Source organism: Gopherus evgoodei, chromosome 2 (assembly GCF_007399415.2).
Source record: "Gopherus evgoodei ecotype Sinaloan lineage chromosome 2, rGopEvg1_v1.p, whole genome shotgun sequence".
Classification (NCBI taxonomy): Eukaryota; Metazoa; Chordata; order Testudines; family Testudinidae; genus Gopherus; species Gopherus evgoodei.
In genome coordinates, this window is record NC_044323.1 from 216,239,226 (window position 1) to 216,266,173 (window position 26,948).

General features: G+C 42.6%; 1 protein-coding gene across 6 annotated transcripts in view; it reads right to left on the minus strand.

The window, feature by feature from the left end:
• Positions 1-26,948, minus strand: part of CHST9 (carbohydrate sulfotransferase 9) — a 189,872-nt gene that overhangs the window by 116,367 nt on the left and 46,557 nt on the right. The window contains exon 2 of one of the 6 annotated variants that reach the window (XM_030552965.1): positions 16,868-17,050. The exons of 4 other annotated variants lie outside the window; for them this stretch is intronic. The gene's annotated coding sequence lies outside the window, so the exon portion shown is untranslated. Of the gene's footprint in view, positions 1-10,424; positions 10,580-16,867; positions 17,051-26,948 lie in introns of those variants that run through there. One more of the 6 variants, XM_030552964.1, reaches the window with a different exon arrangement.

Below are 26,948 nucleotides of genomic sequence, written 5' to 3' on the forward strand. Positions count from 1 at the left end.
GCTCTGTGACCGTGCAATATGAAGAGTCAAGGGATGGGGAGGAAATCAACCCCACAACCTGAAGCCAAGTCCAGAGGCTCACATACAACTCCCCACAATCTGTCATTTCATCCTATTAGCTATAAAACTAGAGGACATAGCGCCTCCACAGCAATTGTGGAGAATGTTGGGTTATTAAATCCATGCAGCTGAGAATCTTGTGGCTCCTCTTCTTGCTCCAGTCCAGTCTTTTATAGACTACACAAGGCAAGTGTGAAGAGCCTTTCCACAGCAAGGGACAGACAGTCACCCTTGCACAGCTGGTCAAATGTAGCCTTCTCTAAACCAGTAAGAACCTATATCAGATTATATAACCCAGCCTGAAGTGACGAGAACTAATGGAATTTTGAATCTGGCCACTCTGCAATCATTACTAAATTTTATATGGGCGAGGGAGAAGAGAAACAGACTAAAAGCCTGAGTCTTGCCATCGACTTCCCTGGTAGCAGAATCGAGTCCAAAACTTGGCTGAAAAATTCTTATTTCTTGTATGGCACAGAGCCACAGGAGAAGGAAATTGTTTATTTGACAACTGTCACCAGCCACTCAAAAGCTGATGTTAAGAGTTCATCAAAGTAAGGTACAAAAGGTTTTATACAATATAAATGTAAAGCTTCTTAAAGTGAATTAGAATGTGCTGGATTTTGAAAGCAATGGAGTACAATGTAGAAGTACATGTTAAATTAGATTGCAGAGCAAATAAAAATATTCTGAAATTCAGTACAATGAAGCCCTTGTAAATGAATATCTGATAAAAGACACTGATAGCAGACTAAAAGCAAAAATACAATGAAAACTTAACCTTTCAGAGGACACGAGTTACCAACTGAAGCATGTTTTACAATGAGCGCTCGGTTAAAGGAATAAGTCTATTCCTAGTGTGTGCGTGTTTGTGGGAACAAAAAAGTAGCAGGTATTTAACAAGTCATACTTGAATGACAAAAGCATTATATGAGCTTTCCAGAAAAATGCAGAGCTTCATCTGATTCACAAAAAGAGAGAAAATATGAACCTATTTCAATAACTCAGTGCTTTCACACATATAAACTTTGACTTTACTGTGCATGAAAACAATCTTCACCTAGCACAGTTTAGTATGGACATACCTATTGTTTATGGGAAGCTCATGTTAAATTCTAAATGTGTGTTAAGTAAAGTGATGTTCAGAACCTGAAAGGAAAAAATTATACTTGACAAAGTATGTTCAACTCTGTGCCATTAAAATTAGGGCTGTTGATTAAACGCAGTCAATGCACATGGTTAACTGTGATTAAAAAAATTAATTGCAATTAACTGCACTGTTAAAACAATAGAATGCCAATTGAAATTTACTAAATATTTTGAATGTTTCTCTACATTTCTATTACAACACAGAATACAAAGTATGCAGAGCTCACTTTATTTTTGATTAAATATTTGCACCGTAAAAATGATAAAAGAAATCCTATTTTTCAATTCACCTCATCCAAGTATTGTTATGCAATCTCTTCATCGTGAAAGTGTAACTTACAAATGTAGATTTTTGTTACATAACTGCACTCAAAACCAAAACAATGTAAAACTTTAGAGCCTACAAGTCTACTCAGTCCTACTTCTTGTTCAGCCAATTGCTAAGACAAACAAATTTGTTTACATTTATGGGAGATACTGCTGCCTGCGTCTTATTTATGTCGTCACCTGAAAGTGAGAACAAGCATTCACATTGCAATTTTGTAGCCTATTTACGTGCCAGATATGCTAAATATTCATATGCCCCTTCATGCTTTGGCCACCATTCCACAAGACATGCTTCCATTCTGATGATGCTCGCTAAAAAAAAAAATGCATTAATTAAATTTGTGACTGAACTCTTTGGGGGAGAACTATATGCCTCCTGTTCTGTTTTACCTGCATTCTGCCCTATATTTCATGTTATAACAGTCTTGGATGATGACCCAGCACACTTTCGATTCAAGAACACTTTCACAGCAGATTTGACCAAACACAAAAAGGGTACCAATGTGAGATTTCTAAGGATAGATACAGCTCTTGACCCAAGATTTAAGAATCTGAAGTGCCTTCCAAAATCTGAGAGGGAAAAAGTGTGGAGAATGCTTTTAGAAGTCTTAAAAGAGCAACACTCCGATGCAGAAATTACAGAACCCGAACCACCAAAAAAGAAAATTAACCTTCTCCTGGTGACATCTGACTCGGAAGATGAAAATGAACACGCGTCGGTCCGCTCTGCTTTGGATTGTTATCGAGCAGAACTCGTCATCAGTATGGACACATGCATCCTGGAATAGTGGTTGAAGCATTAAGGGACATATGACTCTTTAGCACCTCTGCCAAATAAATACCTTGCGACACCAGCTACAACAGTGCCATGCGAACGCCTGTTCTCATCTTCAGGTGACATTGTAAACAAGACATGGGCAGCATTATCTCTTGCAAATTGTAAAACAAACTTGTCTGAGCGATTGGCTGAAGTAGGACTGACTGGACTTGTAGGTTCTAAAGTTTTACATTCTTTTATTTTTGAATGCAGTTATTTTTTGTACATAATTCTACATTTGTAAGTTCAACTTTCATTCTAAAGAGATTGCACTACAGTACTTATATTGGATGAATTGAAATATATGATTTCTTATTTTTTACCATGCAAATATTTGTAATAAAAAATATAAAGTGAGCACTGTATACTTTGTATTCAGTGTTGCAATAGAAGTAAATATATTTGAAAGCGTAGAAAACATCCAAAAACATTTAAATAAATGGTTTTCTATTATTAACAGTGTGATTAATCGCACAATTGTGACTTTTTTATAGCTTGACAGCCCCAATTAAAATATAATACTTTGTAAAGTACAATGAAAAGTCATTGCAAACCTGTTACTTTAAATTTAAGCTATATCTCAATGTCATATCTGCCATTTTATGCATTATACCTATGAAGAACGTAGATGCCTAGACACAAGTGTGACAGACACCATTTTGAACTTATACTCTGGCTGATTTTTTTTGTATATGTCATGAAACAACAAGTTCAGACATGGAACACTTTTTGGTGTATTCCTTTCTGGTTAACTAACATGCAGAGCTGTCAATGACAGCCTGTCATCTCCTGCTATGGAAGCTATTTCCACTTCTGGCTACCAATATGGTGCAGTGCCTGACTATAAGTGGTAGTAAGAAACTGGTGGAGGGATAAACCATACTAAAAACATGCTGAATATAAAGGAAGTAGCATTGAACTGTTTCTAGAAAGGTGGGAGAGGTGGGAACCCACTCCTCCATTCTTTTAACTAGGAGGCTTTTCCTATTCAATCTCTTTCCCCATGGTGCTCCCAGTGTTCTTACCCCTTCAGTCTCTTTAGGGGTGAAGGGGAGACCCAGAACAAGACTACTTATTGTTGCCTCTCCCTGGACCTGAAATTTAGCCACCAAAACACATGTGCTGTATTCATATCCATAGGATTAGCTCTGACAAACAGAATCATTCCTGCTTCATAGAGTTGGGATCCCTTTCTGGTTATAAGGAGAAACAATTAATTCAATCGCCCACAGAAAGCTGTGTTATTTACATAACATTGATATTTGTTTGGATAAGAACTCAGAACAAAACAAGTAACATTTTTTGATGCTCAGCAAGTCTGAATGCATAATGGTAAGAAACATGTTCTCTAGCAGTTACCAGACCTTGAGCTTTTTCGGTAAAGTTATTGAGGATGCATAGCTGTGTGTGTCTTATTACAATAAAGCCAAACAATCTGAATACATGCACTGAATGGGAATTTCTCTCACAAATAACCAAACGTGCAGTTTTCTTGCTTCTCTTTCCAGTCCCTTCTCTGATCATATGGGACTGACTGGAATCAAACCTTGAGAATTAATGTAATATTTGGGGTTTATGAGAAACACTTTATTAGAAGCCTTAGAGTGTCTACACTACCCGCCGGACAGGTGGCTAGTGATTGATCTATTGCGTCTCATCTAGATGCGATAAATCGATCCCGAATGTGCTCCCAGTTGACTCTGGAACTCCACCAGGGCAAGAGGCGGAAGCGGAGTCGACGGGGGAGCGGCGGCCGTCGATCCCGTGCCACGAGGACGTGAAGTAAGTCAATCTAAGATACGTCGACTTCAGCTACACTATTCTCATAGCTAAAGTTGCGCATCTTAGATCAATCCTCCCCCCACCCAGTGTATACCAGGTCTTAGGTGGAAGTGTGCCTCCAATGGCTTGTGCTGCCAGCATAGTCCTTTCAGTGACACGGTTCAATCATGTAGGAAGATACCTCGTATTACTTCTGATGCTACCAGACTAAGATAATCCATTAATCAGAAAAGCAAACATCTTGCTATCGGGACAATATCTGCTTTAATGCTGTGAATTCCACATTGTTTTCTTTAGAGACATCTCAGGATGCACTCCCATATATTTTTTATTTGTGGAAGAAACCTGGGGTGGGGGAGACAAATTACACAAATTAGCATTAGTCATAGTGTGTTAGGAATATAACCATCTCACAAGAACAGTATCAATTAAAGTCAGTACAATCTTTTTATTGAGATCTCACTACATGTGTTGTTTTAAATTGTGTGTGTTCATGTTTAAACCACATTTCACTTCAAACAGCACAGCTCAGACTATTATGTGCACAGTGAACAGAGCCTTACAGCTACATTATACAATTTTAAAACTGCCTAGCCTGAACAATTAGTGCAATTTAGTTAACTCAATGATTTGTAATCTAAATATGAAAAATCGGAGGGGTAGTTAAAATAAAATCGCTGCATCTACAAATCTACTGCAGAACATTTTAAGCAGCCGCAACGACACTGACAGATTATCCCCTTTGGCATTAAAAGCTGTAGGAAGGGGACAACTCTCTCCCCCAACAAAGAGGAACTCTCTGGAAGGATTACCTCAGAGATTAGCCCCCACTGCTTATTGAGGGGATGGGAGGGTTGCTCCTCCCCCATGACAACGCTTACTCTAACATCAGTGGAGCCATCTGTGTGGAGCCTGTGTCCCCACTAGCTGTAACCCCAGGCCACCCTCTATTCCTAATTCCTTGACCGTGTGGCTCCAGTGGAAATATACTACCAGGGACTCTGCCCTGACCTCAACTACTCCAGGCAATCTTTGGAGTGGAGGCTATGGGGTAATGTTAATGCAACTGAGAGACTTGCGCCCCCTTCCCCCCCAAGCCAACTCCACTTTTCCCTCAGCCCAGTCTGACTCTCCAAGCAAACCCTTGGATATACAGGTTCGGGGCTCCGCAAGATCCAAGAAAGGGGGAGGGGGAAGGGGTGAGATAGTGCCATGGGAGCCTCCAAATCCTGCTTCTGCGCAAAGGAGGGATGAACCAAGTCTGGCTAACCAGGCTCAAGTCCCCTGCCAGAATGCTCCAGGATGCCATCCCAGCACCCTTTTGAGGATCCAGACTGGTATGTTATGGCCCTTCTGTCATTTCCATACCAGCACTCCTCAACTGCAGCACTCACCCGGGGGTGGCGAACCTCTTCTGCACAGATCAAGAGGGTCACACTCTGCCCCACTGACTTCAATAAAGGCAGTTATGGAGGAATTCCATAATAAGATACATACCAAAAAGTTTAGACATTAGAGGCCTAGGAGACATAACCACATGTTGTTCAGATCTGTAAGTGATACAGAAAGCTAGAAGAACAGAAGTGCACATATCAGTTTTCAGCACTGAACTCTAGGGGTAATCAGCAACAAGTTTTCAGTTACTGAGTTTGAAATGAGAGCTTAGAAATTTTATAGTGAGCCCATATTAACTTTTAATATTTCAAATTCTTTTAAGAGCAAAAGTATTTAGTAACACTGTCATATTTAACAAGAAACCTCCTACTCCATTAACATACAGTCATTTTATTTTTCCTTCCTTCAGATTTTAGGTCTAATCTAGAGAAGTACATCCCATTGCAGGACAAGCACCACCTGGTAAAATACTCTGGGCACCAGGACCCAGCAGAAATGAGGGAAAGCAGCTCCTGATACCTCTGCCACAACTTCTAAGTAATCCCACTTTATTCAGTCCTCACTCTTTCCCTTCCCCTTAAGCAACACTCTTGTCCTGGAACTACGTGGCACTTCCCAGTTCTGTCTTCACTAGGGAGATATTTGACATTCATATCACCTTTTTGATTCCAAGCATGCAAGTCCACATGAAAATCTGGTGGTAGCCAGAGCATAGAGCAGCTGAGTAACTCCTACTTTCAAACCTCCCTATAACTGGCACATCACAACCCAAAAAATAAAAATCAACACAGAAACAGAGTGAAAGAAACTTAAATAGTAAACTACAGAAGTTTGGCAACACTGTCTCCCCCCCTTGGTATTCTCCTGAAAAAACAGAAAAGGACAAAGATTAACCATTAGAGAGATAGACACAGACACTGAGACAATCCCATCCTTGTGCATTTATTTTACTGGTCATTGCCACAAATGTCCACCCACTACCTCAGTGGTTCCTCACACACTCCTAAAAACAGAAAACAGAACAGTGTCATTACGTGAAAGATACATAGTAGAGCTATCATAACCGCTCATACCGCAGATGAAGCCATTAGGGTGACCAGACAGCAAGTGTGAAAAATTGGGACAAGGGGTGGGGGTGGAGGTAATAGGCTTCTTCTATATAAGAAAAAGCCTCAAATATCAGGACTATCCCTACAAAAAATCAGGACATCTGGTCACTCTAGAAGCCACTTACCTTTCCATAATCCCCCAGCACACACTCATTTTTCCCTAGCCTTCCCCAAAGAACAGTGTCTCTCTTAGTGACTCCATTGTAGTGCTGTGGCATGCTGGGGAGAACTTTCTGGGCTCCATGGAGGGATGTCCTCCTGGACACTGGCCCAGTCTATTTCCTTCTCTGTATCCTAGAAGCAAGAAGTTAAAAAGCTGTTAATTAGTTCAGCAACAAGAACCAAGGAACAGAAGTTACTGAAGTAATTCAAAGGAGAAAGAGAAATCCAGCTCCTCACCTTTTCAACTACGGAAACTCAAAAGGTCATATGCCAGACCTCCGGGAACACAGATGGGAGGAAAGTGCTGACACTCTACCATAGCAACTTCAAGTGGAAGATCATAGCCCTAGCCCTTCATAACACATGTAGTTCCTCATACTGGACAGAGCTATTCTTATCAGTCATGGGAACAAATCAAAATTATGAACATGTGCACTATTCACCGTCGCTATTTTCCTGCTCCCAGAACCTAGCTGAGCACTCTGGGATAGATGCAATAGCTCAGATGCTGAAAAGTTTGCAACAAGTGCTGCACGTAGACATAGTGCACTGTGGGTAAGCAAAACAGGATATCTCATTTAAAAGAGTTCCAGCTTAAGGATCCAAATTTTAAGTGGTTCATAGATCATCATCTAGTCAGGTCTGCTGTATAACAGTATTATATACATATGTGTAAACACATAAGTAAATCCCCTGAATTAGTTACTGCTTCAAGATCAGTAAGAGCATATCTTTCTAAAAGAACCAATCTTGATTTTTAAAAGTTTCCAGTAATGGAGAATCCACCACGACACAGTGTTAATTACCTTCATTGTTCAAAATTTGCACCTTATTTCTGGTTCAACTTTCAGCCATTGGACTTGTATCACCTACCTCTCCTGGAATATAAAAGTGAGGAATTTAGAGGATCTCTTTGACATATGGGATGATTTAGGCTTCAGTTTCTCATCTTCCATGCTCATTCTCCTTTTTTGTTCTGTGAAGTCTCTTTAGCTCCAAGGTGTCGAATCAGTTGCAGGCATACATCTCTCTCCGAGAGCAGGATTTTTTTTTTATTTTTTTGGCACTACTGCTAATTAGAAGCATTAAACTAAAAGGCAGTGAACAGTCAAATAGTACAGATACATGGCAGCCATTTTGATTGCATGGGAACCCAGTAGAGGCAGAAGTATGAGGGAGTGGAGAAGAAAGCGGACATCAACAGTTCTTCAAATTGCTAGACCAGTTGTAATACAGCCATGCCCGAATGTAACTAAAGGCATTATTTGGCTTTCAGAACCCCTATTACCAGCAATATTATATTGTGAGTAAGGAAGCCAACATAACTTTCATAGAGCTCAGAATGAAGAAAAAGATCTTGAGTTGTAAAGTTCCACATTTGACGTGAACTTTGAAACAAAAATGGATCTTCAAATGACAATTCCAAGTCACTTGAAAGAGTAAAGCTTAAAAAAAACCAAAACCACATACAAACGGAACCCCTCCAATCCCTACAGCTTGAAAAATATTAAGGCTTCAAGAAAACTCAGGAAATTCCAAATATAAACATTATCAGAGCAAGCTCAGCTGCACATATATTTAGCATTTCTATTTCTATTTCACTTGCCCTTATTACAGTGTAAACCTTAATACCGTTATAGCAATTATGCCTTGTTATTATTGCACTTTATACCATGCCATATATTGTATAGGATGAATGGTATACAGAAGGTAAGCTATGTGCTTCTATTTACCCTATCTTTGGGATATGACTTTGCAGTCTCAGTGTATTATTGCACCTACCCCTTAAATGCTTCATATATAAGGAATTCACATTAATCAATCAGTAAACAAAAATCATTTCAGGAGAGAAAATTATTTGTCTCATTTCATGAGATTTCTCTTCTTCTCTATGGGGACTATGTAGAGGAAGAGAGGTCAGTGATAAGCATAGAAAGTAGTACTATCTTCTTCGATCATGATTAGGGGAATTGGGTAGATGCTGTAAATAATCATAAAACAGCTTAATCTCTGCCTTGAAGATCTTAGAGTTAAATTCATGGCAAGACACAAGGAAGTGTAATAAACAATAGGAGGAAACCTGGGAGGTAGAGCAGTAATCAAGACACATGCTTGTTTAAAAACACCTGAGGATCCAATCCTGCAAGCACTTATACAAATACTTAATTTTAGACAATGGGATTAGCACGCGTGAAGTCAAAAACATGTTTAAACATTTGCAGGATTGGAGTGTTTGTGTATAACTAGCAGACAGAAAGCAAAATCTTTCCATAATTTCTCTACATTCAAATAGGGGGTCTTGTTTATTGACTGTAGTGAATCAAAGTGGTATTAGTATGCCAAGATGACTTGCTTTTTGCCCCAATCACTCACTCTGCTGCCCAAAAAACTATCCAGGGAACATTACTTAGTCTTTTATTTTTGAACCCAGGTCCTGAATTCTAGGTTTCTGCTATGCAACAGTATTTGCCAAAAAAAAAAAAAAGTCAGCCAGTGGAAAGGTAGGAGGTTTGTACCTTTCCACTCAGTTCACTTGTCACAGAATAAAGTAAGGTAGCTACAGAGTCTCTTTAACTTCTTAATGACATAATTTTTCCATAACACATTGATGTCCCTAAAAAAAAAATGAAACAACAAGTCTTCCTTCTGCTCCTCTCTCTCCCCTCAAAAACCCACTAAACCAACCCAGCTCACTTTATTATTTCCACGAAGATTTTTTGAAGTGTTTTTCATTGCTGAGTTGCCACTTGAGTGCCGCTAAAATACATAATAAAAAAATAGTTACATTTAAAATGACAATGTTATACACCATTTGCACACACTGAACAAAACTGTAAGGGAAAACAGCAAAACTGAACTCAAGAGTTATGAAGTGATCTATAGTATTATACAACACCGGTTATGTGAAAATATCTTCTGGTTCCTAGAATGATTAAATAGTAAGTTTACATCAAGACTTTGCTAAATTGTCTCGTTTCTGAGGTACTCTCCACATGTCTTCATTCAGGGGCCCATCCAAAAAACCACTGACGTCTGTGGAAGTTCCGCCACCCCCCCACCTCCGTTGACCTCAAATGAGCTTTGGATCAGGACCTAAACGTTCAAGGGCAGCTAGTGAAAGCCATCACCACAAATAGACTGAAAATAAAGGATGTGAATGAACTAAATAACTTCTACGACAAGATGAAAAAAAAGTTAGTTTAAACCTCAACAACAAACCTTCATTCCAGCCCTGCAAAGGGACTAAAGTTGCAGGAGCAACTGACATTTCACCCCTGAATCCTTTGGTACCTATCCCAGGCAGAACCACCCAGGCTCTCGAGAAATCAATAGATGTTTTCTATGGGGGAGAGAGATCGGAACCGCGTCCGAGCTGTCCCAGAGCTCCTGGCAAACCCTAGCCCCATGCAGAGCTAGTGGTAGGCACACAGGCGGAAGGCAGAGACGGGGTAATTTCGCTGCGTGCAGAGCCCAGGTTTAGGGAGCCTGGTGGGGAAGAGTCGAGCGCATTTAATGGATAACTGCACAAAGTCACCTGAGCTGAGAACGTGTCTCTAGCTCCCGCCCCGGACAAACGCAGCAAGCAGCCCCCATACCCGCCTCCTGCTGCACAGGGCACTTACCGCAGGCCGAGCTGCGAGCCTCCCGCAGGTCATGGGATCTCCGCCCGCCGGAGCTCAGGTCCCAGCGGAAACTTCCCAGCCTCGCGCAGCCTCCCCCGCTCCTGCTGCAGTTAGAGCTCCCGGGGCAGCGGAGGCTGGAGCCCCGCACGCCGGACACACCCTGCAGAGCTGATCGAGGGAGGCAGCACAATCACCCCCCGCCGGACTAAGGGACAGCCACGCCCAGCTGCAAGGGCTGGCCCGCCTTCCCCAGCTCCACGTGCGGCTCACTCGCCTCTTTCCCCGCGGTCCTGCCGGAGTCCTCCTCCCCGTACTCGGTTCTTCCTGTACCTACTGACCAATCCCCCACCCCTGCAGGGGGCACGCTGTTAATTAACCGAGAGCTCGGTTCCTATGGATTAAAGGTTAGAAAACTTCACCCACGTAATCAACACACCAGGTAATTAACAGCAAAAGCCCCTAAGAAGACGCCGTTGCTCTCCCCTAGGTTGGAACTAGCCGCTTCCCCTGCGTCTGTGTGGTCAGTGTCTCTTGCCTGTTCCCAGGCACCACAAGGTCTGACTTGCAAACACTGCAGTAGAAACGGTTTGCCCTTGTTTTGAGCCTGATACTCGTTAAGACGGCATGGGGAGACAAGGTGGGTGAGGCTATATCTGTTATTGGACCAGCTTCTAGGGGGTGAGAGACAAGCTTTGGGAGCCACACAGAGCTCTTCTTCAGGTACAGGAAAGAAACATCCAGCTTCACAGCTAACTCCAAGGTGGAACGGATTGTTTAGCTTCAGTAGTTAGCACATATTGTAAGGGACCAGTCCTTCCAGTTTCTCTCACCAGTAGACGTTGTTTCAATAAGAGATGTTACCTAACCCATGTGTAACCCTTCTGCCCATCTGAGTTGGCAGCAACAAAGGCCAAGTGCAGTATCTAGGGGTTCCGTTTCAATAACGCAATGCAAAACCGGATTGAGCCCCCACCCAGTGACCTGGGACAATTACATACCACCCCTCTGGGGCGCCTCTCGGAGTCAATACTTCCCCTCTTGCAAGAGTGGAGTAAAATCCTTTTAATAAAGGAGGGAAATAATGTGGTATTATGTTGGGGAAACATCACAAACGGGATTCTTAACACAAACCATGAGCAAAAAAACCCACCCCCAAGTAAGTTTAGCAGTATCCTTTTCCCCTCAGGGTCTTAAGTCTAACACCCCAAAAGATCACCCCAAAAGTCCAACACCCCAAAAGGCTCTGTCCCTGGTAAGTGCAGCCCCAGAGATCAAAAGTTTATCTACAGAGTTTTACACACACACACACACACACACACACACCCTGCCTGGGTGGAAATGGGGGGGGAAGGAGTGCACGGGGTGTTAAGGGACACCTTACATGGTCCGAGGCTGACTGCTCCGCCTCTCCATGGGGTTCTGCTGCAACCTTCACCACGAGCCACTCCACTCCACCAGCCGTCCCATGAGCGGCTCCAACATCCCATGAACTGCTCCACTCAGCTTCACTCCACTCGCCATCCCATGGGCCGTGCCAATCATCCCACAAACTGCTCTGCTCTGCCCTGCCAGCTACTTAGCAATATATCTTCAGGCTCCCCCACTAGTTAACACAGCATTCAGTGATCTCAGCTCTTTGTAATTTTAGCTCTTTAGTGATTTCAGCTTATAGTAGGGGAGGCCCAGTGCTGGTGCACCATTGGCCCAAAGTGAATTCAGCACAGCAGCCTGTAACTAGACTCTTAATAGAATCAAAATCAGCTCTGCTATTCAACAGTGGGGAGAGAAGGAGGTGCAGTGGGTATTTCAGGACCCATACCATCAGGTACAAATACCTGTCCCCAGCCTCACTCATAGACTTTAAGGTCAGAAGGGACCATTATGATCATCTAGTCTGACCTTCTGCACAATGCAGGCCACAGAATCTCACCCACTCCTGTAACAAACCCCTAACCTATGTCTGAGTTATTTAACTCCTCAAGTTGTGGCTCAATTCACTGGGTTTTGGAACCCATGTCCCTCATGTACTTAGTTGATGGTGAGTTCCTCTGTCATAAAACAGTTCCTTGATTCACATAATCAGGGTAACAACACTTTATTCTTTCTGCCCCAATAACAGAGAAACGGGATCCTACAGCAGCAAAAGTGACCATTTGGGCGACTGTGGGTTCATGCTAGGCGGGGTGGGTGTGCCTATGCAAACAAGACCAGCTCCTGAAGTTCTTTTCCACAACTCACCACAATTCACCACCAGATGTCAGGGTAGAGCTCATCCTGACTCTGCTTACACATGTTTTCCTAATCTTCTGTACAACTACACTACATACAAAACTGGAGCGGAGACATTTGTATTGGTCTGAAGTTTAAAAATAAACCTTTCAGTATAAAATCTAAACTGAAGGCCAGTTTGACCTAACAGGGACCAGCCCAGGGTTACATTCCGACAAGCCAGTCCACACGGTCAGTCCTATGAAGCCCCATTCGACTCAATCAGGTTCCCTGCTAGCCAGGGCCCTCCCTTGGGTACAGCGAATCAGCGCAACCGCTCTAGGTCCCATGCTTTGGTGGACCCTGCGGGCCGGCATGGTCAGTCCTGGAATGACAGGTCAGTCCCGGAAGTGAGGGATTTGTCAAATCTGCCCCGGACCCCACACACCCCACCCTGCATGAGAATCCGCTTGTAAAAATACCCCACACCTAAGGTTGGTAAATGAGAACACTAAGGGTAGCAGGATAAGTTTGTTTGCAAAAGCCATATAGTTCTTTATTTAAAAGATGTCTCCGCCAACATCCTACATGTTTTGTTTGCACAAACCTAGGTTGACTCCCCAGCAATATCAAACCAGTGTGTATGAGTCCAGATAAAGGTTGTGGCACATACAGTAAGCTGCTAGGGCCTGTAATAGGAGTAACACTGGTATTGCTGGTTAAAGACTGGAGCAGCAGGTAATAGAATTCAGTGCAAAAGGCTTTTAGGGATTATATTCCACAGTAAATACCTCAATTAACACTAATATAGCACTTTACATGTTCAAAATGCTTTGCAAGTATTATCTAACATTCTCAAAATAGCCCTGAGATGCAGGCAAGTAGTATTATCCCATTTAACAGATGAGGAAATTGAGGCAAAATGACAATTTTCTTAAAACCACATAGTGAACTATTGTTAGAGCCAGAATCAGCACTCAATAGGTCAAAATTCCCAGACCTGTGTGCCAAACACTAGTCTTCACCTCTCTCCCCTTTAAGCATTTTACTGAAGTATAGGGCTTAAATTCTTAAAGTATTTCCCAGAGCCCCCGACAGCCTCCTCCCCCAACATACTGTAAAAACTTCAGGGGAGTTGAAAATATTTACTGCAACTGTGCTCCAGATAGCTCCAGCTGAATTTAAAATGCTATACTACCTTGCTCCTAGAATTACTCCAGCATTTAATTTGCTAACTACTCACTGACACTCAGTCCCATCACTCACTTATAGGCATAACCCCTTCATAGAGTAACAGCAATATGTCCTTTCATTGTTTGCCCTGTTTAGCTACAGATGGTGTCCCAGGATCATTTTAACACCAATCTTGGAGTGAAACAACTGTTGAACATCACAAAGCAACTCCAGACAACCAAATGTAATTTTTTGCAATTGAAGTTTCCAGAGGGATTTAGCTAGAGAGAACATGCTAACATTCTAAACAAGCATTCTAAACGAGAATTTAGCCAGGACTCCAGAGATAATACCAACTTAATATAAAAAGAATCATGGGACATTAAATGGCCACAGCATTTTTATGCCTTTTACACTACTTTGCTGTGAGAACTACCATTCGCTGTCCGCTCACACACAGCCTCCAGCATGTAAGTCACTCCCAGCTATACTGTATGTAACCCCCAAGGAGAATACCAAGATCCCTGGGGCTCTGTCTGCTGACAGCTAAGGGGTGAGGCACACTGACCCTGGTAGGGAAGGAGAGCCAAGGCAAACTCATAGTCTGCCCGGCAACCAATAGGGAGTAAGATGCCCATCCCAGGGAGTTCAGGAAAGTGGAGATGCTATTTTGGAGTCAAGTCTGGAGCCAGTCAGGGCAAGGGCAGGGCTGGCTGTGTGGGGAGCTGTTGAGTCGTAGGCCTGCATGCAGGCCTTGAGAACAGGCCTCTGCAAACATGAAAGCAAGATCCCTTAGCTGGGTTTTTCCTTCTCCACTGATAATTCCCAGTTTGTAGAGTTTGCTGGGAAACTTCCCCAGACAGGCTGAGTTAGCTCTCCAGCTCCCTAGTTGAGACCAGTCATCACATGGTCAGCTCTGCTCTGTTTGTTAGTTCAGGGCTGTTGCCTGCTGTGTGTATGTCTGGACGCTGAGCTAGGAGACTACAGTTTGGATCTCAGTACAGTCGTGTAACCTTCACCTTGAGCCCTGCACCCCTCTGTGGTGAGGGGAAATCCTGGCACCAAAGCAGCCTGATTCCTGCTTGAAGAAGATTCCTGCCAGCAGACATCAGCCCCTCTGCAGTGACTGAGAAGTCCAGAGTCATATCTGAACCTGAGGATAATTCATGGAGTTTGTGAGTGCACCATCTTTTAGTCAGGGAATTTGTTTTGGGGACCCCCTGCTCCCTGAACTGTATCCTCGAGCCAGGAAGTAAGTAAGCCCTGCTCCCTGAACTATATCCTCGAGCCAGGAAGTAAGTAAGCCCTGCTCCCTGAACTATATCCTCAAGCCAGGGAGTAAGGGTATGGGGATTTTACAACCTGCTGCATATTAAACCTATGGAGGGATTTACCACCTTCTCCCACTTGTGAGTCCATTGGGCTGTAACCTAGTCAGCAACACTGCTAAACCACTGCACAGAAGAATTTTATGGCATAGGTCATCAAGGGCCCCAACAAAGTTCACATACCAATAGGACACTAATCTTACATTTGCTACATCAAGTGACATAACTGGGGAAAGTCACAGGTATTAGCAGCGTGGGCACCGGTGACCCTAACAACAGTGTTTTACCCTGTTATATTTGTCTCCTGTTTAATATAGTTATTGTGTTGAATATATTGCATGTGTTTGTGTTATTTCTTGGAAATCTCCAACTATCTGGCAAATAAGTGGGGATTACCCCGTGGTTAGAATTTTCCTCCCAAGCTGCCCAGGTGACCATGCCAGGAAAGAGCAAGGGGGGTGGAGGCACCACCAAATAAACTCAGAGGAAAAAATAAAGAAGATACACCCTGCTGAGTGGGTGGCGGGATCCAGAAGAACCCAGAGCTGTCCATCAAAATCTGTAAGCAGATTGGCATTAAAGAAGGTAATAGGGTGGAGAGGGGACACTACATGTATGTACAGCCAGCCACTCATGAATTACACTGCAGAGCAACACTAGTAAATTCCTAGTCCCAGCCTTTCCCCCAGAAATGTACATCTTGTATTGCCCAGCCCTCTCCTGGACAACACAAGCACAAATAAAGTCCATCGTTTTACGAATAGAAAATGACAAGCACAAATCGTGTTATCCCAAATGGAGTTTCCCAAACACTTCAGTCCAAACACGCTGGTTTAGATAAATCAATAGAACAAGTTTATTAACTACAAATAGGTAGATTTTAAGTGATGACCCAGCAGATGTTGGCTGCGTGTGTGTTGTCACAACTCTGCATAGATAGCTGGCACAACAGACCTCGATCAAATTGCCCAATAAGACCACAAGACCCATTTCAGATTTATTGTCAATGAAGCATGGTCCTAATGCCCTAGCTCAATGGTTACAGGTACACTAAAACATATATACCCATTGCAATGGACTCAGCTCAGTGAATGGCGGGACTTTCCATTCCCCCTTGGCTGGCCAAAGACACCCCCTCTGAGTTTCCATTTTACCGATACAAACACATTATGCATTGCCCTTCTGACATAGTTAGAAACTGCCACCGGACATGGTTTGCTACCACCCATTACCTTGTACATGTTGGTTCGATCAAAACATCTCTATCAAAACTGTCATCCTGACCTTACTTTTAGTAAGTTTGTCCTTGTATCATGTTCGGGGAGTGTGTTTGTACCATAGTTGGTATTGGGGTATTTTGGTACCACCCTTCTGGATTGTGTTTGCCTGAGTGTCCTGTGCCTAGTATTTCTTAGGAATGCATCTGTTTTTGCAATATCAGCCCTGTTCTTGCCAGATTCTGTGAACTGCATGCAGGCCGAGCCTGACTTCTGCTCACACCTTGACTTTTCTTAACTTTGCTTTATATTACCAGGGCTCAGCCACTACTTTAGTTCAGGCCTCAGGCCTCACACAGGGCTTCTGATACAAGGGTTTATGTCTCAGGCTCCTTTTTTACTACAATGACATGTAATGAGGCATAACAGTCAGGACTGGTTAAAGAAAATAAAAGTAAAATGCAACTAATACCTAACTTAACAAGCTAAGTGAATTCAAAGCAAATGTCTCTCTCACCACATGCTTCAGCAGTCTTACAGGTTGAATTCCTTTCAGTCCGGATCCCTCTTCCAGTTCAAAACAGTTTATTTTGTTCTTCAGGTGTTGTGGAGGCCATGAGTTGAGAGAAAGGGAGGAATCATTTGGGGCACCTCCTTTCTCCTTGTGTAGTTCCTTTTCTTCTTTGAGAATCATCTCCAGCTGAGGTTCAGAAAAAGAAAAACTATGGGTATGGGGTCCCCCCAGCTGTTTCTTTGTCAAGATGTAGATTTTCACCCACATCCTCTTTCCTGCCAAAGAATGACCACTTGATCCATTTGATTTTGTGGACAGCTGATTGAGACATTGGCTAGCCTTTTGTCTCTGAGGAACTGGTTTGTGGCTGTTCCCCCCAGATTTGGAACATGTCTAGTAATACCATACAGAGGAATCTTATAATCTTGCATGCAACATTGCCACACATTTCACCAGGATGATAACGATCAGCATATTATGAGTTTTCAGATGATATCTCAGAAGGCATACATTTTGTACAAAGTATCAGAGGGGTAGCCATGTTTGCTGCTTTTACAGATCCAGACTAAGAGTTCTGTGGCACCTTATAGACTAACAGACATATTGGAGCATGAGCTTCCGTGGGTGAATACCCACTTCGTCGGATGCATCTGACGAAGTGGGTATTCACCCCCGGAAGCTCATGCTCCAATATGCCTGTTAGTCTATAAGGTGCCACAGGACTCTTTGCTGCTTTTGTACAAAGTATCATAGTTCTGTAAAGGGGGTGAATATAGGAGTACAGATTATCACAGCCATCACTGTTGCCATGGCTCAAATGTACATACACCAACTGGGCAGTCAATTTAATGTCAGTAGGACCCCACAATAGATGTGCAAGTAGGCTTCCTGCCACTTTTCTTCGGTTCAGAGCCTCTTCCTAATTAACTTGGCAGGCATCTGATGTTAAGGTAGCCGTACTCCCTAGCAATGACTACAGAGAAAATTTCAGTTGGTTGCATTGTCCACTTAAATTTTGGATCAAAACAATAAACATGTTGGGCGACAGGTTCCTGGGACAACAGATTAATTGAAAGATTCTAATTGGGTTTACTCAAATTTCTTCTAGTAATTATCAAAGAAACCCCTGAACGCAATAACTTTGATTTACCTGGAGAAGTATCTGCTGATCTCAGACCTGTTCTACACCTAAAACTTAGGTTGACCTAGCTATATCACGCAGGGGTGTAAAAAAATTCACATGCCTGAGAGATGCAGTTAAGCAGACTTAAGTCCCGCTATAGACCACATAGGTCGAGAGAATTCTTCTGTCAATCTAGCTATTGCCTCTTGAGGGGCTGGATTAACTACAGCTGTGGGAAAACCCCAACACTGTACCAAGTGTACATGTTACCACAGCACAGCTACAGCTGGTTACTTCTAGCAGCAGGCAGTGCTCCACCCCTGCTGCGAACCCTCCTGCTGTGGTAAAAGATAACCGTTATGCTCTTCTTGATACAGGAGAGAAGGAATCACCCCCAACAGTTAAGGAGGTGAAGCCTCGTACCCCTAAGGCTGGGAGGTCTTCTGCCACCACTGATAATAAATGTAGGGTAGTGGTGGTTGGAGACTCTCTGCTGAGGGGGACGGAGACACCCATCTGTCGCCCTGACCGTTCATCCCGGGTGGTATGCTGCCTGCCAGGAGCCCATATCCGAGATGTTACAGAGGCAATGTCGAGGATTATCCGGCCTTCTGACTACTACCCCATGCTACTCATCCATGTGGGCACAAATGATACTGCGAGGTGTGACACTGAGCAGATCAAGAGTGACTACAGGGCTCTGGGAGTATGGGTTAAGGAGTTTGGAGTGCAGGTGGTAGTCTCTTCAATTCTTCCTGTTGAAGGTAGGGGCCCGGCCCGAGACAGATGCATCGTGGAAGTGAATGCCTGGCTGCGAAGATGGTGTCGCCAGGAGGGCTTTGGCTTCCTCGACCACGGGATGCTATTCGAGGAAGGACTGCTAGGCACAGATGGCTTCACCTTTCGAAGAGGGGAAAGGCCTTGTTTGCGCACAGACTGGCTAACCTAGTAAGGAGGGCCTTAAACTAGGTTCGACGGGGACAGGTGAGCAAATCCCACAGGTAAGTGGGGAACAAGACCTGGGTGATGGGTTGGAAACAGGAGGGAGCACGGGCTATAATGGCAGAGAGGAAGGAGGGTCAGGGCAAAGCTGGGAGGCAAGATCAAACCAGTATCTTAGATGCCTATATACAAATGCAAGAAGTATGGGTAATAAGCAGGAAGAACTGGAAGTGCTAATAAATAAATACAACTATGACATTGTTGGCATTACTGAAACTTGATGGGATAATACACACGACTGGAATGTTGGTGTGGATGGGTATAGTTTGCTCAGGAAGGATAGACAGGGGAAAAAGGGAGGAGGTGTTGCCTTATATATTAAAAATGTACACACTTGGACTGAGGTGGAGATGGACATAGGAGATGGAAGTGTTGAGAGTCTCTGGGTTAGGCTAAAAGGGGTAAAAAACACGGGTGATGTCGTGCTGGGAGTCTACTACAGGCCACCTAATCAGGTGGAAGAGGTGGATGAGGCTTTTTTCAAACAACTAACAAAATCATCCAAAGCCCAAGATTTAGTGGTGATGGGGGACTTCAACTATCCAGATATATGTTGGGAAAATAATACCGCGGGGCACAGACTATCCAATAAGTTCCTGGACTGCATTGCAGACAACTTTTTATTTCAGAAAGTTGAAAAAGCTACTAGGGGGGAAGCTGTTCTAGACTTGATTTTAACAAATAGGGAGGAACTTGTTGAGAATTTGAAAGTAGAAGGAAGCTTGAGTGAAAGTGATCATGAAATCATAGAATTTGCAATTTTAAGGAAGGGTAGAAAGGAGTACAGCAGAATAGAGACAATGGATTTCAGGAAGGCAGATTCTGGGAAGCTCAGAGAGCTGATAGGTAAGGTCCCATGGGAATCAAGACTGAGGGGAAAAACAACTGAGGAGAGTTGGCAGTTTTTCAAAGGGACGCTATTAAGGGCCCAAAAGCAAGCTATTCCGATGGTTAGGAAAGATAGAAAATGTGGCAAAAGACCACCTTGGCTTAACCACGAGATCTTGCGTGACCTACAAAATAAAAAGGCGTCATATAAAAAATGGAAACTAGGTCAGATCACGAAGGATGAATATAGGCAAATAACACAGGAATGCAGAGGCAAGATTAGAAAGGCAAAGGCACAAAATGAACTCAAACTAGCTATGGGAATAAAGGGAAACAAGAAGACTTTTTATCAATACATTAGAAGCAAGAGGAAGACCAAGGACAGGGTAGGCCCACTGCTCAGTAAGGAAGGGGAAACAGTAACGGGAGACTTGGAAATGGCAGAGATGCTTAATGACTTCTTTGTTTCGGTCTTCACTGAGAAGTCTGAAGGAATGTCTAATATAGTGAATGCTTACGTGAAGAGGGTAGGTTTAGAAGATAAAATAAAAAAAGAGCAAGTAAAAAATCACTTAGAAAAGTTAGATGCCTGCAAGTCACCAGGGCCTGATGAAATGCATCCTAGAATACTCAAGGAGTTAATAGAAGAGGTATCTGAGCCTCTAGCTATTATCTTTGGGAAATCATGGGAGACGGGGGAGATTCCAGAAGACAGGAAGGGGGCAAATATAGTGCCCATCTATAAAAAGGGAAATAAAAACAACCCAGGAAACTACAGACCAGTTAGTTTAACTTCTGTGCCAGGGAAGATAATGGAGCAGATAATTAAAGAAATCATCTGCAAACACTTGGAAGGTGGTAAGGTGATAGGGAATAGCCAGCATGGATTTGTAAAGAACAAATCGTGTCAAACTAATCTGATAGCGTTCTTTGATAGGATAACGAGCCTTGTGGATAAGGGAGAAGCAGTGGATGTGATATACCTAGACTTTAGTAAGGTATTTGATACGGTCTCACATGATATTCTTATAGCTAAACTAGGAAAGTACAATTTAGATGGGGCTACTATAAGGTGCGTGCATAACTGGCTGGCTAATCGTACTCAGAGAGTAGTTGTTAATGGCTCCCAATCCTGCTGGAAAGGTATAACAAGTGGGGTTCCGCAAGGGTCTGTTTTGGGACCGGTTCTGTTCAATATCTTCATCAACGATTTAGATGTTGGCATAGAAAGTACGCTTATTAAGTTTGTGGACGATACCAAACTGGGAGGGATTGCAACTGCTTTGGAGGACAGGGTCAAAATTCAAAATGATCTGGACAAATTGGAGAAATGGTCTGAGGTAAACAGGATGAAGTTCAATAAAGATAAATGCAAAGTGCTCCACTTAGGAAGGAACAATCAGTTTCACACATACAGAATGGGAAGAGACTGTCTAGGAAGGAGTATGGCAGAAAGAGATCTAGGGGTCATAGTAGACCACAAGCTTAATATGAGTCAACAGTGTGATACTGTTGCAAAAAAAGCAAACGTGATTCTGGGATGCATTAACAGGTGTGTTGTAAACAAGACACGAGAAGTCATTCTTCCGCTTTACTCTGCGCTGGTTAGGCCTCAACTGAAGTATTGTGTCCAGTTTTGGGCACCGCATTTCAAGAAGGATGTGGAGAAATTGGAGAGGGTCCAGAGAAGAGCAACAAGAATGATTAAAGGTCTTGAGAACATGACCTGTGAAGGAAGGCTGAAGGAATTGGGTTTGTTTAGTTTGGAAAAGAGAAGACTGAGAGGGGACATGATAGCAGTTTTCGGATATCTAAAAGGGTGTTATCAGGAGGAGGGAGAAAACTTGTTCCCCTTAGCCTCCAATGATAGAACAAGAAGCAATGGGCTTAAACTGCAGCAAGGGAGATTTAGGCTGGACATTAGGAAAAAGTTCCTAACTGTCAGGGTAGTTAAACTTTGGAATAGATTGCCTAGGGAAGTTGTGGAATCTCCATCTCTGGAGATATTTAAGAGTAGGTTAGATAAATGTCCTTTAGGGATGGTCTAGACAATATTTGGTCCTGCCATGAGGGCAGGGGACTGGACTCGATGACCTCTCGAGGTCCCTTCCAGTCCTGGAGCCTATGAGTCTATCTGTAGCGTAGACATGCCTTTAAAGGCCGCAGTCCTCACCTGATTAAAGTTATATCTGTAAACTATGTCAGGCACAGTGACCTTTCAAAGAAAAGAGAGGAGATTAATTGTCTCATAACTAAAAGGGACATTTTGTTTTGCAACTTTAGAAGTTTACTTAGTTTACACCACACTACTCCTCCAAGTTGCAACACAGGGGCTATATTCCAGCTGTGGGCTGAAGAATCTTCCCAAGATTAGACACTGCATGTACATGATCTCTGCCCTTCCTAATCCAGTCAGCACGTGGCAGACGAGAAACAAATAGGAAAGGGTGGTTGCTGGCTGTCTGAGTCTTCTGGAGTTGTGGGAGACAACTTTCATAACTCAAAATAAACTATTTTCTTGCCAGCATGGTGCAGTCTTTGAGATAGCATCTAAATCAGGAGTAGGCAACCTATAGCACGTATGCCAAAGGCAGCACGCGAACTGATTTTCAGTGGCACTCACACTGCCTGGGTCCTGACCACCGGTCCGGGGTGCTCTGCATTTTAATTTAATTTTACATGAAGCTTATTAAACATTTTAAAAAACCTTATTTACTTTATATACAACAATAGTTTAGTTGTATATTATAGACTTATAGAAAGAGACCTTCTAAAAATGTTAAAAAGTATTACTGGCACTCGAAACCTTAAATTAGAGTGAATAATGAAGACTTGGCTTACCACTTCTGAAATGTTGCCAACCCGTGGTCTAAATCATTAAAAGAAAATATCACTTTTTGAAAGGAATAGTGACCCAGTTGCTGGATAGCAATGTATGGAGCTAATGGTTTGCCATGGCAAACAATATGAAATCATGGTCTGGTCACAGAAGAAAGACAAAAGCCACAAATGCAGTGAAACCTACCAAAATTACAGATCAAATTATTTAAAATAGCAATTTTTTGCAATAAAAACCAGTTAAAACCTATTTAAAACTGCTGTTCGAGTAGACTGCCAGATCAGCCCCAAAGCAGCAGAAGTGAGGAAGGTGGGGCTTCCTGCTAGTGCAGTAAGAAAGCCATAGCTGCTGCTACTTAGCACTATCAGCTATGTAAGCTCTGGCTCACTCCCCTTCCCCCAAATCTCAGAAATCACAGGATCTGAGACTTGCTGTAGCAAAGCACTAACCTTAATTGAGCCTGCCGTATAGCCCTGGTTTTAATTTAGCACTTCTCAAAGTTTTCAGCAAAGCAGGTTCAGCTTTCCCTAACACAACCATCTACATATATATAAAAACCCAAAGGTGTCATACATTTAAAAAAAAAACATTTTTAGAAAACTTGAAATATTTGACTTAAGTAGCAACCATGATTGGAAAATGTGTCTGTAGGGCCTGATACTTTTCCAGGGGAGTTTACTCCAGCAAATTACCAGGATAAGTCACATGGATGCAAGTTGAGTTTTACCCAATGTGGATGCTGCACTGGTGTGCATGCACCAGCATAGCTACATTAATAGTGTTGATTTCCCCCATCCAAGATAGACAAGCCCTGAGTGAGGAAAGGTGAATTTGGTGGTGTACTCTGCTTCAAGACTTACGCTGTAAATCAAAGTTTTATTTCTTTTTTAAAAATTCCTTGAGTGTTAGGCTTTCAGCTAGTCTAAGGAGAACAGAAATCTATTTATGTTTTCTTTTGTTGTTTGCTGGTGGTTAATAAGTGTGCAGAAAAAGTAAGTCCCACAAGAATCCCCTTTTCAGAGATATTGCCTGATAAAATAGACCAAGTGAAATACCTCTTCCTTTTCCTTTTCAGTCAAAAGCCTAAAATTTGACTCTGTCAAGCAATGCTATAGCAGTAGGGACATCCAGCTCAATAGCACTTCAGCCTAAAAAAATATTCACACATTAATTCACATATTGAAGGGGCCATCAAAGTCTCTCAGCAAGAACTGCTGTTGTCTGCTTATTCAAAGATATCTATTGATTCAAATGAGGTTTGTTCTTTTCAGTTGAGAAAGCTTCATATTTAAAATGCCTGAAAGCTTTCCGATCAAATAGTTGTGTGGATAGACTAATCTAATGGGCTCCAGTTTCCTAAGGAGGCGTCCCCGGTCTCTGTTCTTTAGGTTGATATGTCTACTGCCCTACAGTTCTAGAAGGCTCTTCTTCAGAAGTGAAATGATAGCTACTGCCCTGCCTTCAGCAACAGGGATGGAAACAGTCTCAGCTGGACTGTGGCTAGAGACCTAAATTATGCTCAGAATATAGTATTCTGAAGCAGGGAATGCAGGGAATGCCCCATTGTTTTAGTAGACGGGAGGGAGTCCTCTCCAAAAAAACCCTTGTGAAGACTGGGAGGCAGCAGCTCCACCAGAGCTCCTCTTTTCTCCTTAAAAGTAAGATTTGAAGACCTCTACCTCAGCCCCCCAAAAACTTTTAAGTTAGGAATTGGATTCCTTATCTAGGATAAGGAGGCTTTCTTTTGAAAGAAGGCCTGGGTTGACCAGAATCATCCTAAGGCTGCCAATACCCTTTGTCTTCATTTGCAAAACTAGGTAGAAATTTAATTGAAAACCAGGACTCATTCATTTCCCCCAAAAAGCTCAAAATAAGGACTGATTTCCTAGTGCTTTTGAATTTCATTGTAAGAGCTGGGCCCCACTATAATTCTCTAGTTTGTGTTCTGGGAAAAGGAAATGCTTATCTTTGTTTTCCAAAAAACACCTCCCCAAAATACCATAATCTTTGCTTTCTGTAATGTCCTTAGAAGGACTAGTGTGTACTTTTAATGCAAATCGCAAAGAATCTGAGATAGTTCTTTCAGTGTTTCATCTACCAGTGCTGTTAGTGATCCCACAGAGTTAAACACATGAACTTCTAAAATATTTGGATTAAAAACTGTAAAAAGCATTCTTAAAAACCTCAGTAGAAACATTCTTCATGTGTGCCTTTCCATTTTGATTGAAGGAATTTTTTAACAGATCATCTCCACCATAGATGTGGACTCTGCATTTCTTAGCTACAACTGACTGCACTAATGCATTACGCAGATAAAAAAAGTTTTGTTATCTTTTACACAACTACTAAAGGCAGAGAAGTAAAACTTCTATATGCCCTTTAGTCATTACATGTTCCCTGTATGCCCATGTAGTAGCATGTCCTCATCTTGCAGTATCTCCTTATCTCTGGTCACAACACTTCACAGGGTCCTTTTCTCCCTTAGACCTACAGTGGCCTCTTCAGCTGCCTCTTCTCCTGACTTGCCTTCTGGCTGTTATAAATCTAAACATCTTCTGGGTAACACAAAGTCCAAACAAAAGTTTTCAACCACGGGCCCTTCTGCCCTTTCAGGCTTCACTATAATTTCCTTGTTGACTCTACCTCTGGCCTTTCCCTGCAGAAGAATGACCTGTTCCTGTCGCAGTCTTCCTCCATTATTACCTCACTATTAAACCCTATCCTGGTGCTTATCTCTACCAGAAAGACCTATGTCCTCTATAATCTCTCCCCTATGGAGCTCCCTCCATCTCCTTATAAGACGGCTAGGAAGCAATTAGTTACTCACTCTCCCTTCCCATGTGTACAGCATGACTACTTGGGATTCTTTCTCTTGCCTTACAGGTGATGGGGGTTAAGCCCCATCACAGCCAGGCACATCAAATTCTCTCACTCCAGCAGCACTCTAGATAGTAAGTTAAATTCTATGCTGATTCTATACCTGTTGACAAGGTGACATTATAGATGGTTGGGGGTCGGGGGGAAGGGACAATGGAGCAGTGTGTGCCTATAAAGTGACTCTCAATCTGTTGAATGAAGACACTCCACCATTAAATATGTAATTCCCACATTAGGATTCCACTGCCATCCGAAATGCCCTAAATACTGGGAATAAAAGCAGGGCAGAAATATGAAGGCATGACAGTCCAGCAGCTGCCCTGAAGTCACACACAAAATTCGAAATTCCACTGAAGAAGACTGAATGCAATAAAAGATTATATTGTTAGGTTATCCACACAGGATCATTTTACATGATGAATGTTAACATTGCTTACTAGAAATGATAACATTTTGAACCCACTCGAACTTAGCTTCAGAAGTCTAATTCAAACCTAGGATGTTTTTGGGTTTGCATACACTATGGGGCTGGTGGAGGGAAGAGTAGTACAGGTAGGGTTGTCAAGCCTCCAGGAATTGTCCAGAAGCCTCCAGGAAATAAAGATTAATTTTTAATTAAAGGTTATGTCATGTGATAAAACCTCCAGGAATATGTCCAACCAAAATTGGTATCCTAAGTAGAGAGGGAAATTCCAGTGCAAAAACAGAGACTAGGTAGAATGAAAAAACTAGACTGTGTAAAGGAGCAGAGACAGGAAGAGAGAATTGCTAATGAAAATATAAATACAATGGGCCTGATTCTCAATTGCCTGGTCCTTTGTTTAGTGTAGTCATTTCCATGTGGCAAAATGGTGTATAATTCTATCATTCTACACTTCACTCTGGGGTAAGTGACTTCACAAGGTGCAACTCAGTGAAGAGTCAAAGTATGTGTGCCTTATATAGGACATGTGTTTGTGCTAGACTAAGTTTGCAAGGTCTTTTAATTTTGTTTTTGTTTTTTTTATGCTACCTATAATTCACAGTACAGGCTTCCCTTTTGCTAGAAGTTGAACAAAAATTTTGAATCACCCTGGAGGGTGCAAAACCAAGAGAGAACTTTAACAACTGACTTCTGCCACCTTCCTAGACTCTCCCACAGCTAAATTTCAGACCAGGATATAGCACTGAGACAGCACCAATTGCTCTAGTGAATCACCTCCTAAACTAGATACATTAGCAAAGTCATTAGATCTGTCAACAGGGTTTGACAGAGTTCAGAGATGATACCTAACTGTTGATAGTAGGGGGGACACAACTTCAAGGTTCAGCCAGCCCCCCAAACAACTTGAATCATGCCCCTGACCCTGGCAGCCCCTATCTTAGCTTCAGTCTCCCCTTTTGGAAAGCAGCAGCCCCTCGCTGCAGTGCCCTCT